Consider the following 8,015-nt stretch of genomic DNA (forward strand, 5'->3'; position numbering starts at 1 on the left):
AAATTTAACAAATGTAGTAGCTTGAAACCGTCAGCTATGGAACTTAAAAAGCAGTTAAACACCCTTCAAGCACAAACTGGAATTATATGAAGGCACTTTAAGGAACATTTAGAAGGAAGATGGAGGACTTAAAGGGACAGTCAAGTCCAAAAAAAACTTTCATGATTTAAATAGGGTATGCAATTTTAAACAACTTCCCAATTTACTTTTATCACCAATTTTGCTTTGTTCTCTTGGTATTCTTAGTTGAAAGCTAAAACTAGGAGGTTCATATGCTAATTTCTTAGACCTTGAAGACTGCCTCTAATCTGAATACATTTTGACCACTAGAGGGCATTAGTTCACATATTTCATATAGATAACATTGAGCTCATGCACGTAAACTGACCTAGGACTGAGCACTGATTGGCTAAACTGCATGTCTGTCAAAAGAACTGAAATAAGGGGGCAGTCAGCAGAAGCTTAGATACAAGATAATTACAGAGGTAAAAAGTATATTAATATAACTGTGTTGGTTGTGCAAAACTGGGGAATGGGTAATAAAGGGATTATCTTTCTTTTAAAACAACAAAAATTCTGGTGTTGACTGTCCCTTTAAGAGCCCTAAATAGTGTTCTGTACATTTACCCACACCAGTTGCTAGCAGTGGATAGTGGTTCCCCAGCTTGGTAAATATATCACTGGGTTCCTAATTGAGTAGCAATACAGCTGCATGGTGTGGAACACATGGAGACAACAAGTTCGATGTGGAATTTTCTGTATGCAGCCGCATTTCTCCCTGGCCTTGGAAGAGATTTTTAAAGAAAAAGACTCCTGAGTATACCCTTCTTGGTCGCCTGGTTTAATGTAGAGGCTAATTGGGTCACGGCAATACCGTTGTTGTCAATCCATTTAGAAGCAGCGTTGCTTTGAAAAACAATTATATTCGTATCCCCAAACTCTCCTTCTCCTGCTGCAAGTAATATGATGGCAGGTTCTGGTTCTTTCTCACTCCTATTCAGGGTGGTTGATGAGAGCTGGGGCCCCAAAGCACTTCCACCCTTACGATCTATTGAAACCGGCTCTAATTGAGTTGGTATTGGGGAGGATGGGTTTTAGATGGTTGAAGTGCCATATGTAGTGTTGCTTCAAAAGCGGCATGATGATCCTCCAGTAGATAGCTCAGCTCCTCCAAAATACAGTCAGCTGACTCCATAGTGATCTGCTATATAACACTGCATGTGGGCACCTTATTTAAATTAATAACAATGTGAATAGTGATTTTGCGAGGTAGCACTGCGAGTAACGGCAGAGACGCAAGGGTGCTCTGCCGGGGGGTCAAGAAGAAGACCGCAACCTCCTAATGTTTACAGAATGCTGGAACTTCAATCTAGAGAGTAGTCTCTGTAATAAAATATATGATGTAAATCTTCACTGAATCAGGCTATAAGAATCCCATTTTGCAGAAATTCCATCCAAGGTTTCGAGCAGCAAACCAACATGCAACCTATCATGGCTGCCGCCTGGGAAGTTCCCTCATATAAAAACATTTCAAAAACTAAAGAGATCAATGTACGTCTAGTCTTGAGTTGATTCCAAATGTGTAATTTGCATTTGGATGCTGTTTGTCAGGGTGCCAGGAATCAGACTGAGACGAGAAGTGCAAAAATAATCACACCTTTATTAATAGCAAAAAATAATAAAAAGTCCACAAGTCAAATAACAAGCCAGGAAACAAAACCAGAGCTGGTAGTCAGACGAGCCGAGTCAGGAGCCAAAGCGAATAGTAAGACGAGCCAGAATCAGGAACAAGGAAAACAGCAGAGTCAGGGACAAGCCAGGGATCTGGAACCAGGAAGGACTTCAGGCATCCAGGTAATACACAGGAACTCTCACAAACAGGTCTGCGACAACGCAAAGGCAAAGCATACTGAACAGAGGCCCTTTAAATAAAAAGTGATGATATCACAATTCTGAGACTGCATCCTGTCTCACATGGATGATGCACACCAGACTGGCCATAAAAGGAAGTGCAGGAATTGAGCAGCATCCCCCACAATGCACCATAGTCAGGAAGAGAGGTGAGTAAAATGGCTGCCAGCAGCACATGGCAAATACAACAGGGAAAAATCCCTGACAGTACCCTCCCCTCAACGACCCCTCCCCTTTGGGAGGACAAAAGGCTTATTGGGGAAACGGGCATGGAAGGCACGGAGGAGGGCGGGAGCATGAACATCAGAGGAGGGAACCCAAGAACGCTCCTCCGGACCGTAGCCTCTCCAGTGAACCAAATACTGTACACGGCCCCTGGACATACGAGAGTCAATAATGCTGCTGACCTCATAGTACTCATGGTTGTCAACAAAGATAGGATGTGGACGAGGCAACACAGTGGTAAACCGATTACAAACCAATGGTTTCAAGAGGGAGACATGAAAAACATTGGAGGTGCGCATAGCAGGAGGAAGGTCAAGAGCGTAGGCCACAGGATTAACCCGTTGGAGTATTTGAAAAGGACCAACATAACGGGGAGCCAATTTATTGGAAGGCACACAAAGGTTCAAGTTGCAGGAGGACAGCCAAACTCTCTCACCAACCTGGTAGGAAGGTGCGGGCAGACGCCTACGATCAGCCTGGAACTTTTGGCGCTGCATAGAACGATGGTGGCAATCCTGAATCTGCACCCACGTGGAACGGAGTTGCCGGAGATGCTCCTCCAAAGCCGGAATACCCTGAGACATGAATGAATCAGGCAACAAGGATGGTTTAAACCCATAATTCGCCATGAACGGGGATAACTTGGAGGAAGCATTAATAGCACTATTACGAGCAAACTCTGCCAAAGGTAACAGTTCAGACCAATTATTGTGGTGATCTGAGACATAGCAACGGAGGAACTGTTCCAGAGCTTGATTAGACCGTTCCGCAGCCCCATTGGATTGAGGGTGATATGCCGAGGAGAAGGAAAGCTGGATCCCCATTTGAGCACAAAAGGAACGCCAAAATCTGGAGACAAACTGGCTACCCCGGTCCGATACTATCTCCTTGGGTAACCCATGTAAACGGAAGACCTCCCGGGCAAAAATTGAAGCAAGCTCCTGAGTGGTAGACAGCTTCATCAAGGGAATGCAATCTGACATTTTAGAAAAACGGTCAACCACCATAAGGATAACAGTATTGCCATTGGAAACAGGGAGCTCGACAATGAAGTCCATGGAAAGATGTGTCCAAGGACGTTCACCATTAGCATTAGGTTGAAGAAGACCCACAGGAAGACGTCGAGGAGTCTTATTCTGTGCACAAACTGAGCAGAAGGCAACATACGCAGCAACATCAGAACGAAGACCTGGCCACCAGAATTGTCGAGTGACAGACCAAATAATTTGGTTCTTGCCTGGGTGACCTGCGGCTTTAGGATAGTGGTAAGTGTGCAAAAGGTTAGTTCGAAGATTCTCAGGAACAAAACATTTACCACTAGGTTTCTCAGGAGGTGCATTGGTTTGTGCAGCCAGGATCTCCTCCCCCAAGGGAGAAGTAAAATTAGTACGTATGGTAGCCAAAATATGGCCAGGAGGTATAACAGGAGTAGGTACAGACTCCTCCTTGGACAGAGGCGAAAATTGTCGAGAGAGGGCATCAGCCCTAACATTCTTACTACCAGGCAGGTAGGAGACCACATAATTAAACCGAGACAAAAATAGCGCCCATCTGGCCTGTCGGGGCGACAAACGTTTTGCTTCCGATAGATAAGTTAAATTCTTGTGGTCAGTAAGAATGAGCACTGGCACGCTAGTACCCTCGAGAAGATGCCTCCATTCCTTAAGTGCCAAAATTATGGCCAGTAATTCCCTGTCGCCAATTTCATAATTGCACTCCGCTGGAGACAATTTCTTAGAGAAGAAACCACACGGGTGCAAGGAACCATCAGGCGTAGGACTTTGAGACAAGAGGGCACCTACTCCAGTATCAGACGCATCGACCTCAAGAACGAAAGGCAGGACAGGGTTAGGATGAGCCAGAACTGGAGTGGCAGCAAAGGCAGTCTTAAGACTATCAAAGGCCTTAATGGCAGTAGGTGACCAATGGAGTGGATCATTCTCTTTACGGGTCATGTCTGTGATAGGTTTGACCAAGGAAGAAAAGTTTTTAATAAACTTTCTATAGTAATTGGCGAACCCCAAAAAACGTTGAATAGACCGAAAAACAACTGGGCGAGGCCACTGCAGAACTGCAGATAACTTGTCAGGATCCATGGAGAACCCTGCAACGGAGATAACATAACCTAGGAAGGTTACTTGAGTCTGATGGAACTCACATTTCTTGAGTTTACAAAACAGGCCGTTCTCACGTAGTCTCTGAAGAACCCGTGTAACATCAGAACGATGAGCCTCAAGTGTGGGTGAGTGTATGAGGATGTCGTCTAAGTACACCACAACACACTGTTGCAACATATCTCGTAGGACATCATTAATAAATTCCTGAAAAACAGCAGGAGCATTACATAGGCCAAAGGGCATTACAAGATACTCATAATGCCCGCTCCTGGTGTTAAATGGTGTTTTCCATTCGTGGCCATCCTTAATCCTAACGAGATTGTACGCTCCTCTCAAATCAAATTTAGAAAAGACTGTAGCTCCCTTGAGGTGGTCAAAGAGTTCCGTAATAAGCGGAATAGGGTAAGCATTCTTAATGGTAAGACGATTAAGACCCCTATAATCGATACATGGTCTTAACTCGCCACCCTTTTTCTTCACAAAGAAGAAGCCAGCCCCTGCAGGAGAGCAGGATTTGCGGATGATCCCCCGTGACAGAGCATCAGCAACATACTCTTCCATAGCACAATTCTCTGCAACAGACAGAGGGTACACCCGGCCCCGAGGAGGAATGGCTCCGGGTTGCAGGTCTATGGCACAATCGTAAGACCGGTGAGGAGGCAACGTACCGGCACACGCCTTGTCAAACACGTCTAGGAACTCTCAGTACTCCTCTGGCAATTGAGAAACCGAAGAAGTGCACAAGACTTTAATTGGTTTCCGAAGACAAGTGGAAATACATTGCGGGGACCACGACAAAATTTCGGACCTGCGCCAGTCAAGACTGGGATTGTGCTTTTGGAGCCAGGGATAACCCAGAACAACCGGAAAATGCAGAGAGTTTATCACCTGAAACTGGAGGGTTTCAAAATGGAGAGCCCCAACAGCCATGGACAACAGAGCAGTTTCATGAGTAAAGAGTGCGGGCTGAAGGGGCCTGCCATCAATGGCCTCAATAGCAAGCGGAACAGACCGAGGCAAAACAGGAATAGAGTGCTTTGATACAAAAGCACTGTCAATGAAATAGCCCGCAGCACCGGAGTCAACAAGAGCCTGGGTGACTATGGAGGAGTCCACCCAGGAAAGGACAACCGTGACCAAAGGTTTCTCCTTAAGCGGTTCTGGGGACGAGGATAAACCACCCAAGGTCTGCCCCCAACAGGACCTTAGGTGTGAGCGTTTCCCGGCCATGTAGGACAAGACTTCAAAAGGTGGCCCTGTAACCCACAATAGAGACAGAGCCCCTCCCTCCTCCTAAAGGCCCTCTCCACCGTGGAGAGGCGCGTGAATCCCAGCTGCATCGGCTCAGCAGTACCTGGTGACTCGGGACCAGGAGGCATGGGAGGAGAGGGAGGCATGGGTGGGAACGAACACATAGGAGACAACGGAACAGGAGGCTTCCGCAAGCGCTCCTTGAAAGAGGGCCTCTCTCTGAGTCTGATGTCAATTAGGATCAAAAAAGACACCAATGCCTCGAGATCCTCTGGTAAATCTCTGGCAGCAACTTCGTCTTTAATCGCGGCAAGAATGCGGCAACAAGGGCTTCATTGTTCCAACCTACCTCTGCGGCAAGCGTACGGAACTCAATAGCATACTGAGCAACAGATCTTGTACCTTGCTGAATGGACATGAGTCGTTTAGCAGCAGAGGAGGAGCGAGCCGGAACATCAAATACCCTTCGAAAGGAGGCCACAAATTCAGGGTAATTTGAAATCACAGGTTTATTAGTCTCCCACAAGGGATTAGCCCAGGCAAGAGCTGTGTCAGAGAGTAACAAGATGAGAAATCCCACCTTAGCTCTGTCAGAGGGAAACGCCTGAGGTAACATCTCAAAGTAAATGCCCACCTGGTTCAAAAACCCTCTGCACTGAATATGATCGCCTCCATATCACTGAGGTAGAGGTGCAGAACCGGACATGCTCCTGGTAGGCATAGTTGCAGCAGCGGAAACAGGAGAAGCCATTACTTGCGCGACACTTTGGTCCAAATATGCAGTGCAAGTCAGCAAGGTTTGCAGGGCTAGTGCAAATAGATCCACGCGGTGATCCTGTACATCCATCCTGGAAATGATGGCAGGTAAAGGTGGATTATTAGCACCATCAGGATTCATGGCCTTTGCGTAATGTCAGGGTGCCAGGAATCAGACTGAGACGAGAAGTGCAAAAATAATCACACCTTTATTAATAGCAAAAAATAATAAAAAGTCCACAAGTCAAATAACAAGCCAGGAAACAAAACCAGAGCTGGTAGTCAGACGAGCCGAGTCAGGAGCCAAGGCGAATAGTCAGACAAGCCGGAATCAGGAACAAGGAAAACAGCAGAGTCAGGGACAAGCCAGGGATCTGGAACCAGGCAGCCAGGTAATACATAGGAACTCTTACAAACAGGTCTGCGACAACGCAAAGGCAAAGCATAGTGAACAGAGGCCCTTTAAATAAAAAGTGATGACATCACAATTCTGAGACTGCATCCTGTCTCACATGGATAATGCACACCAGACTGGCCATAAAAGGAAGTGCAGGAATTGAGCAGCATCCCCCACAATGCACCATAGTCAGGAAGAGAGGTGAGTAAAATGGCTGCCAGCAGCACATGGCAAACACAACAGGGAAAAAACCCTGACACCGTTGCTGTAAACTCTGAATGTGAAGTCCAAAGAGCTGTCAATGCAAATAAAGCAGGTAATCATTAGGCTCCAAAGAATCGGAGTTTGGCTTTTTGAAACTGTAGAGCTCTGGTAATATTTTGTATTCATCCTGGGTATACATCTCTTTAAAGGGATTCTTTACTGAAAAGAAGTCTAAATCTACATCAAGACATAAGCCTCCTCTTGCTCTAGCAGTTGCAGAATGTGATTAGCAAGCTTGGAGTTCAGTGACAATATATTGTTTGCATCCCTGCAGGTTTCCAAGTTGTCATTTGAAAAAGTCTCCTTCCTTATGTCTCTTTCTGCCCTTTTTTCTTCATCTTCACAGCCAGGTTCCTTCACAGGACTCAAGAGAATTACATCTAACTGTAGGTGCTTGGGGTTCTCAAGTTGCTCTTCAAGAAACGTAAAGTCCATCACTTAGAAAATAATCATCAGTGCTTTTGACCCTTATGGTAGTGGTTGACTTATCCTTGCCTACTAAGAAGGAATGACGCCTCTCTTAAATCTGCTGGGCCAGAATGGATGAATCCAGACTACCTGAGAAAAATGCCCAGCGTACACCACAGGCATGATCCAGTTCTCAATGCTTAACTCACTAAATATCTGCAGACATATTCACTGGTATAAGGAGATCCGGGTGGGAATCAAAATGAATAAAGCTAATGTTACTACCAGGCAGATGCCTAGATCCAGTAGCACGATAGATTAAAGGCAGGACATCGTGATGATCCTCTACCACCCAGACAGGTAACTCATTATATTTTCTAAGGCGGTGACTGTGCTCAGCGCTGCAGCTCATTTTGTAGAAAACTAGCAGCAAAGGTTTCCTAAAGAAGACCAATGCAGGGTTAATTCTTAAAAGAGCATCCTCACTGTTCTTTGCTGGTAACGGAGCAAATATTCAAAGATTTCGCAAAACCGGTAACAAAACTCATGTTGGATTGTTTTTATTTTTTCGTAGTGTTAGACATTTTTAAATTTTGTAACTTAGGTGTTTTATTTTTCGTTTATTTTAGTTTTTTTAAAATAGTAATGTTAGGTTAATTTATAGTTTAAAGGGACATGAAACCCAA

At 45.3% G+C, this 8,015-nt stretch overlaps 1 pseudogene; it reads right to left on the minus strand.

The window, feature by feature from the left end:
• Positions 1 to 6,955: 6,955 nt before the first annotated feature.
• LOC128636376 (UPF0489 protein C5orf22 homolog) lies at positions 6,956 to 7,741 on the minus strand (annotated as a pseudogene).
• Between the last annotated feature and the right edge of the window lie 274 nt (positions 7,742 to 8,015).

This window comes from Bombina bombina, chromosome 7 (assembly GCF_027579735.1).
Source record: "Bombina bombina isolate aBomBom1 chromosome 7, aBomBom1.pri, whole genome shotgun sequence".
Taxonomy (NCBI): domain Eukaryota; kingdom Metazoa; phylum Chordata; class Amphibia; order Anura; family Bombinatoridae; genus Bombina; species Bombina bombina.